This window comes from Lygodium microphyllum, chromosome 11 (assembly GCF_053477565.2).
Source record: "Lygodium microphyllum isolate KBCC chromosome 11, Lygodium_microphyllum_v1.1.10, whole genome shotgun sequence".
NCBI classification, from domain to species: Eukaryota; Viridiplantae; Streptophyta; class Polypodiopsida; order Schizaeales; family Lygodiaceae; genus Lygodium; species Lygodium microphyllum.
In genome coordinates, this window is record NC_141145.1 from 26,147,080 (window position 1) to 26,155,735 (window position 8,656).

Here is an 8,656-nt window from a genome sequence, read left to right on the forward strand (position 1 = left end):
AAAATTTTAGCTATGAGTAAGTATTATACAAATGTAAATGTCTAATCAATGAATATTTATTTACTAATTATACCTAGAAAAATCACGAGTTCCAAGTTAACTTGATAGAATATGTATAATTCCCTAGTTAGAAGATAGTACTTGCTAGTTATGACTAGTAAAAAGTAAAATTTTCTAATTAGGTTGATATTATTACTAGTTATACAATAACTTGCTAGATAATGTTGCTAGATAGGGATTCAATTTTCTACATACTATCTAGGAAAAGGATGTTACTAGTTAGAAGAGACTAGTGATGGCAAAATTATCTAGTTATAACTAGAAAATTCTACATTCTTCCTAGTTTGGTTAGTAATCTTCCTAGTTATAATGTGAACTTCTATATACTAAGTGGTTTAGAGTTTCTTGTGACCTTTGTCCTTACCTTCTCGAAACCATCATTATCAACTTGAATTGCGAAATAGAGAATTGTGATAAACATCATCTTATTTTATCCTCATTGTACCTTTAATTCCCTATTACATAAAAGTAGGGAATCACATCCTTATAATTCCTTATGTAAGGATTTTCAAAGCAATGTGGGGAATGCTCTATATTCCCTATTATAAGATGTAGAGAATGTAGGGACTTTCAAAGGAATGTAGGGAATGCTCTATATTCCCTATTATAAGATGTAGGGAATGCAATTTCCTAGTTATAGATGGGGAATACGTACTTGTCTACATAGGAAATATTGGAGAATTTCCTATATTTCACCAAATTGCCTATGTGGGGAACGATTGAAAGTTCCTTGTGAGATAGCCGCACCCTTAAGCTTAGGATTCACCAAACGAGAACGAATGGGCGTCGTATGGTTTCGCACAGAACGTACAACATCATGCTGTACTTACTTGCTTCAAGTGCCTTCTATACGAGATTGTAGGAATTTCTAAGCCCTTATTGTTCTATTTCTTTTTCCTTCTTTTTCCTTTCTAAAGGACCATCGAGTCAATGTGAAGTTCTCGTTCTGAAATTGTCTTTGGGTGACTGATTTTGCAAAGTGAATCCCACAACGCTATAGGGTCCCATGTGTTTTATTTATTCACCAGAAAAAGGTGAACGGTTTCACTATCAACACTTCAACACATAGTGCATGGTGCTTCCTACAATTGATATATGTTTCATGTGAGCTTCAATTGATCAATAAGGCTCTTCCTTTTTCGCAAAAGTACTCAAAACACCAGGGTTATTTTAATAAGTAGGCAATAAGGACCTATAATGAGGTGCCTATGCACTGTGCTATTGTGATGCTTTGTGTTGACTTAAACTATTATGCATTATGCATGCTCAAACTACTAGGAGTAGCAAAGATGACTTATTGCATTTGAGTAATGCATTGGGTGTACTTTGAAAGTTCAATACACTTAATTTTAGAAGGACCCAACTAGACCCCTTGGCAAAGCTTGTCCTTTACTAGGCATGCATAGCCTTGGAACATAAATTGAATAGCTAGCAATTACCCTAGGTTTAAGCTCAATATTGCCTTCTATATTCGAAAGCCTTAGACTTGTTACTACTACGCTTTGCTCATATATTGAAAACTCAATCATTTTCCTTGTATACTCTAGGCTCAATCATTTGTCTTGTATATATTCAAAGCTTTATAATTTGCCTTGTATAGTTAAATACCTATGTTCGGCCATTCCTAGCATGTCATCATTGGAAGTCACGAACTCCATGTTTTCCATACATAGATATTCTAGTGTCTAAGATACACCTATGTATGATGTTAACATACACATCCCTTTTGATTTTACAAGGAACTAATAACCATTTTAGAACTCTTCAAATCAAAACCTCATATCTATTTTGCATGGTGTTCATCTGTGATTTGTTATACGAGAAAACAAATGTGGTAGTAAACTTGGGCTAGCTTAGTTATAGGTTTCCATACTTATTATTCTTTTTATTTTAGCATATCTAGTGGGTCCAAGAGCCTTTCATTACCATCCAATATGTATGTATACATCGCCGTTATGAATTATGGTTCACCTCAATTAATGTACAACACATCCATTCCAACAACCATTCTTGGAGCTATATATAGCTATATATATGTGTAGATTGTGATAAATATGAAATATTCTTTGGGAGTTTACATGGTGTCTCTTCTGTCTCCCTCTCGCGTCTCTACATATCTTCTCTATCTATATCTCATCATGGTATCAAAGGTATCAAGATGGACTACAACCAATTCCTTGAACAAGATAATTAGGAAGTATACCTATGTAGTATCTATTTAATTCTTGATTCATGTTCTTTTCATACTTAAATTTGATGTATTGTGTATGTTATGAGCATCTTATGTTATGAATTTTAAGCATAGAAGAAGTTCATATTTGATCATCATGCATCATCATTGGGAATGCACATATGTTGAATTGTATATATGCCTTACTTAGACACCGTAAAAGTTTCTATTTGAAAAAATCTAAAGGAAATACATTTCTCAAGAAAACCAGTTTTTGTGATGTGCTTGGACTAATAAGTACATTTGAGAAATTATCTCTGTAAACGACGCACAAGGATTGGTGCATATCATGCAATTGGATCATTTGCATTTCCAAAGTTGTGAACATAAACTACTTGTCCGTCTTAGGAGCTTATCTGGATGTTGCTTTTTCGTGCACTTCGAAAGTAACAAGCCTAAGCACATATAGCTTAGAGTTAAAAGTTGAAATTGTTAAGTGCATCCTTGATAGGTCGTGAAAGAACATGCGTATCTTGCATTTAGTCAATAACTTCCTTGTTATGACTCGCATGGAAAGAATTGTCAACGTCCGTTGTTTAGCATGGAAATGGGACCATAAACTTGCACGTTGCATGCGAAGATGTTTGTCGAATGGATTAAAGGTTGCATGTCACATGAACTTCATTAATAATGTTTTATCTAGAAAAGGGTTGCATGTTACATATTCGTCATGCGTAAATTTCATTTCATCGAGTTGCATTTAGAAAAGATTGCATGGCTTATCAAAGCATGAAATTCTAAAGCTTAGACAAAAAGGTTGTTGGCATAACTCCTTGATGTAAATCCTAGTAGGTCCTATGTATGTTATTCTCCAAATTATCAGGCATAATGACTTTAGCAAGAAAAGATAGGGTTATTGCAAACCTTTTGGTGCGTAGAAGTAATGAATCTCATGTTTACATGTATTGTGACGTCTTGCAACTACCTACACCTTTAAAACAAGTTTAGCATCCCTAGGAAAGGATCATTCCCTGTCGCAAAACAAGTAGTCCAATTTAGCTAAATCACCTAACCCGCAAGGGATTCGTATAGGCATAACTAGTTGATACGATAAACACCTCAAGTACTAGCTAGGGCTTGGCACGTTAGAAATGCAGCCTAGTATCGTACTTGGATGCCAAGTCAAAACCCTCAAACCCAAAGGTCCTTCCCACATTCACGGAATGTTTGGGTCAATTGGATGCCCATGCAAACAATGATCTAGGGTTTCTACCCTAAGGATCGACCGACCTAATGTTAAAACTTAGGTTGAGTTTTGAAACCCTAGGACCAAACATTGTCGGCCTAGGGTTGGGTTGGGTAAGGAGACACCCAAACCCTACAGCTTGACTAAACATACTCCTTGGCTAGGAAACGCCGTTCAATGGGTGAAATGATCCCATGAAATAGGTGCGACACTTGTGCAACAAGTTGCAACGTTGCATGGCTTTGTGGTTTATCCACAAGATAAAATTGCCACTCCTTGGAACAAGGTTGGCAGGTTCTACGCAAGTTTAACTTGCAAGAGGATGACTAGACATCCTGTTACATCACCTTTCTTGGGCCGATTTGCCAAGTTTAGGGAGGTTATGTTTTGCCTACTAAGCAAAGGATCAAACGAGTTAGAGCGACATGATCGCTAGGATGCATTGTCTTAACTTAAAGAAACCTAAAGTGTTGGTTAATTTGGGTTGACAGGGTATGACCCTAACCCAAGGACAAGAGGGTAAACAATCAAACCCTTGGGGATCTTGCCAAGTTGCAATTGATCCTGGATCGAATGCTGGATGCATTGGGAGAGAAGGATTCACTCCTTAACAACTGGCCAATTAAACGACCACTGGTTTGATTGTGTTTGTAATAGTTTAGGAGTACTGTTTGCATTGTTTGCTCAAGGAACTAAAGGATGGAAAGATAATTAATGCTTCAGGTTGAAGGGAGAGGTAGCATCAGTTATCCTCAACTGTCTGCCTGACCCTAACCAAGGGGGTTATTAGCCGCACCGGGAATGTGGACCGAACGCGCCGCGAGAGGTATCTCTGTTGGGCACTACTTAGAGCAGGAGGACGCTTGGGTGCCAGGGGGGGCTCTGGCCGTAAATCCCTTGCCTTTCGGGCCCTGCACAAGAGGCCAACATGACTCGGGATTGGATCTCGAGGCCTGCATACTAGTCTACGAGCGAAATCTTGGATTAGTAATCCCTGTGGATTGCTGGATAGCCTTCGGGCGGATTATGGATAGCCTTCGAGCTAATGACACTGTTTTTCTATGGCAAGTGCTAAGATTACGTGAAGGAACTGGCGCCTGACTGGCTAATTAAGAAAGCTATTTTATGCATGTCCAACTAAATGTGGTAGGTAATTAGACAACTAAAGCAACCCTAAGGAAAAGCGGGGGATGTGGCCATGGGTTTGTCCTAGGGATGGGTGGTCCCGATTGGCCGGGAACTTTTCTCAAGCGAAATGGACAGTAGGAAACTTTTCTCGAAGGAAATGAACAACATGCAACGCTGAACTAGAGTTCAGGTTACTAGTATCCTGATTTATGCTGTTTTATGGGGACGGAATGGGACTATGCCTTATGGGCAGAGAGGTCGAGCTTTGCATCCCTCTTGTTTCCCATTCTCCTTGAACCAAGTGCAGCATGAATCTGCTTTGACCTTGACGTTTCACCATAAAGTAGTTTGCCTAGGGTTCGACACTAGCTGCCATTTTAGGAATTTGACCATTGGGGAAACCGTGATTCGGGTCGGTCCTAAGTGGGAACGGTCGGAATACTTCTGCTATGTGGCAAACTCGAGAAGTCCTAGATTGCAAACCCCGTAACATTCCATGGGAGTGCTGGGCGGAGCTTTCTAGACTCTCTTCCTGATGGGTTACTAAGACGTGTCCTGCAAGCAAACAGGTGGACACGTTACAGTGACAAAAAGAAGAAGGGTAGTAAGAAGAATTTTCAAGGAGAGTGCTTCTAGTGCAAGAAGAAAGGACATGGAATCATAGATTCTTCTGTCAAGAAGACAGATGAAAAGAATGGTACCCTTAAAAGTAAAGGGAAATAGACGACCAATACGATTGAAGCAGAGTTGGAGTGATGATGAGAGAGAGAAAGAGAGAGAGACAGAGATCTAAGGGGGGAGAGAGAAAGGGAGAGGATATATAAAATGAAATATTGATGTCTCCAATAGATTGAAGTGAAATATGAGAAAAATGTTATAATTGTCCTAGTGTGATAGCACCAAATTTTGAGAAGTATTATAAATGAAGGTTCTACATTCTAGTAACCTTTGACCTAGCAATTCAATGGAGACACTAATAATAATGAGGTTTTAGGTTCAACCAAGAATGTGAAAAGGAAAAAGGAGAATAATGCAAAATGGATGGACCCCTTTCAACTCTACTAGATGGGCCATTGGTTGTTTTTTGTTAGCTAATGTTTGTGGGTGAATCTAAGTTAGTAGGCATTTTCTTGCCACCTACAAGTGATTGATTTTCTTGCATGCGATGAGGGCTCCAAGATGGGCTCCCCATCATGTACGATGAACCTTTTGAGGACTCAGAAAGAGGGAGTTAAGTAAACTACTTTCCATTCTACTTGAGAAGAGGGCTACAACAAAGTAGGCTTTTTTAACTCACTTCTAATCCATCTCACGGTTCTAAGATTGGGTTTGAGTCGCAAAATTATTGTCATGAACACCTGAAAGTGAACTTGAATACCTCAAATAGGATCGTGTCCTCATTGCCACATGACATGCTACTTTTTTTTGTTTTTTAAAATAGGTCGTCTATGTATATGGCTTCTTTGAGGACTAGTTTGTCGATTGTTTTGAGGACTATCTTGCGGGCGAGTGACATCCCCAGAGTGTAGATAGCAGAGAATTGGCCAGATTATGAGCACCTCTTGATGCACAGCTGGAGGCAACGATAGTTCACCTCCAGTAGAATTTGAGGCCAGTTCACACTAATGAGGGCTCTTCTCGAGAGCCACATATAGGACAACGTGCAAGAGGAGCATACAAGTGTGGATCACCTCTTACATAGTGAATAAAGAGTTTTATATTTTATATAATAAGTTTAGGGGACGAATACTAACTTTTCAATGCTACTAGGACCCCCCTTCCAGACACTACATAGACTCCCCTTCTAGCCACTACCCAGCCCCTAGGTGAAGGGGTTGTGACTCATCAGTAGAAGATTGAGACATGGTTAGATAACTTCCTCCTCCGTTTTAGGTTAGCGTGAGGTTCTATGAACATATGACTAATTATCTTGTGTTTTTTCTTACTTGTAGCGAGCCTCCATGATGATGGCGCTGGACCTCTGCCACCCCGTCTACATTTGTAGCGACGCCTGGATATGCAAAGACTTGTAGGGAGCACTCGGGCTCCTAGGTGTGTACGACCCCGCCAAAGATCCCTACAGCACATTAGCCACTGTTCAGCACTTGCACCAGAAAGTCAGGGGTCACTTATGACATCGAGGCTGAGGACACATTGTACCCATCGAAGGCAGACCTCTTTTCCATCCATGCATTTGATTGCTACTAGAGATCTACATACCTAGAGTGCATATTCTATAGGAGAATGTATATTTGAATTGCTTTAATGATTCAAGATATCAAGAGGTTGGTTTAATTATTCTTTTTTGCAATGCAGGGATCAGTTAGAGTGCTACAAAATGCTTGTCCTTAGTCCCCTAGAGCATGAGCTTGGTACTGGATGGAGGCATAAGAGGGTGCTGCACGACATGGCTTGACTATTGAGACATCAACGAGACCATGCATGGTTAGTACCTCCAACTGGAGTGACAGATTCCGGTGGATTCCATTAAATTATATTTATTGTCGGGGCTCATACACAAGGTGGATTCCTTGTGCAAAAAATTGATGGGGATGCCTGTCCTTTTTGGGCGTATCCTTAATTTAATGTGCAAGTGGGTGATTCCACAAAATACATATTTAAATTAATGGACATTTATGAGTTTAGAGTGCGCACTCGTAATAAATTAAGGTTAGGATTGAGTTCTAACCTATTTATTTATTTTGTAGCTGAAGTCTGCTAGGTATTCACTTTTGTTGGCTTAATTTTATTGTTTCCTAACAATTGTGAATGCTTCAGTTGATGTGTAGAGAAGGTGGCGGTGGTGCTGGGAAGCATTGGGCGATAGCGTATTTTCAGGTTATTTAGAAGAAATTATCATTTTTGATGGACACGCATCTTAGGCGTGGAACCAATATTTATTTGGTATATAATAAGTTTAGGGGCCAAATTCTAACTTTTCAATGCTAGTAGGACTCCCCTTCCAGACACTACATGGACTCCCCTTCCAGACATTACACGGACTCCCCTTCCAGCCACTACCTAGCCACTAGGTCATGGGGTTGTGACTCAATAGAATCTTGAGACACGGTTAGATAACTTGCTCCTCTGTTTTAGGTTAGCTTGAGGTCCTATGAACATATGACTAATTATCTTGTGTTTTTTCTTACTTGTAGCGAGCCTCCACAATGATGGCACTGGACCTCTACCACCCCATCTACGTTTGAAGTGACGCTCGGATATGCGACGACTTCCAAGGAGTCCTTAGACTCCCAGGTGTGTACCACCCCGGCAAAGAGCCCTATTGCACATTAGCCACCGTTCAGGACTTGCACCACAGAGTTAGGGGTCACTTGTTACATCGAGGCCAAGTACGCATTGTACCCATTGGAGGCAGTCCTCTTTTCCATCGATGCATTTGATTGTTTCTAGAGACCTACATACCTAGAGTGCATATTTTGTAGGAGCATGTATCTTTGAATTGCTTTAATGATTCAAAATATCAAGAGGTTGGTTTAATTCTTATTTTTTGCAATGCAAGGATCAATTAGAGCGCAACAAAAAGCTTGTCCTTAGGCCCCTAGAGCACAAGTTTCGTACTGGATGGAGCCATAAGAGGGTGCTGCACGACATGGCTCGACTATTGAGACATCAAAGAGACAATGCATGGTTAGTGCCTCCAACTAGAGAGAGAGAGAGAGAGAGAGAGAGAGAGAGAGAGAGAGAGAGAGAGAGAGAGAGAGAGAGAGAGAGAGAGAGAGAGAGAGAGAGAGAGAGAGAGAGAGAGAGAGAGAGAGAGAGAGAGAGAGAGAGAGAGAGAGAGAGAGAGAGAGAGAGAGAGAGAGAGAGAGAGAGAGAGAGAGAGAGAGAGAGAGAGAGAGAGAGAGAGAGAGAGATGAAAGGAAATGTTATGAGAAAAGATATTGGGCAATAGACAGAGGCTAGGACATCTTGCCTTGGTGCTAGAGTACTATGTTAAATATGCTCAATGCCCCATCCTCATAAGGTGCTACCAATGATCCATAGTGCTCAAAGTGGTAAGGTCCCCATTATGAGGAGAAACCATATGTGAG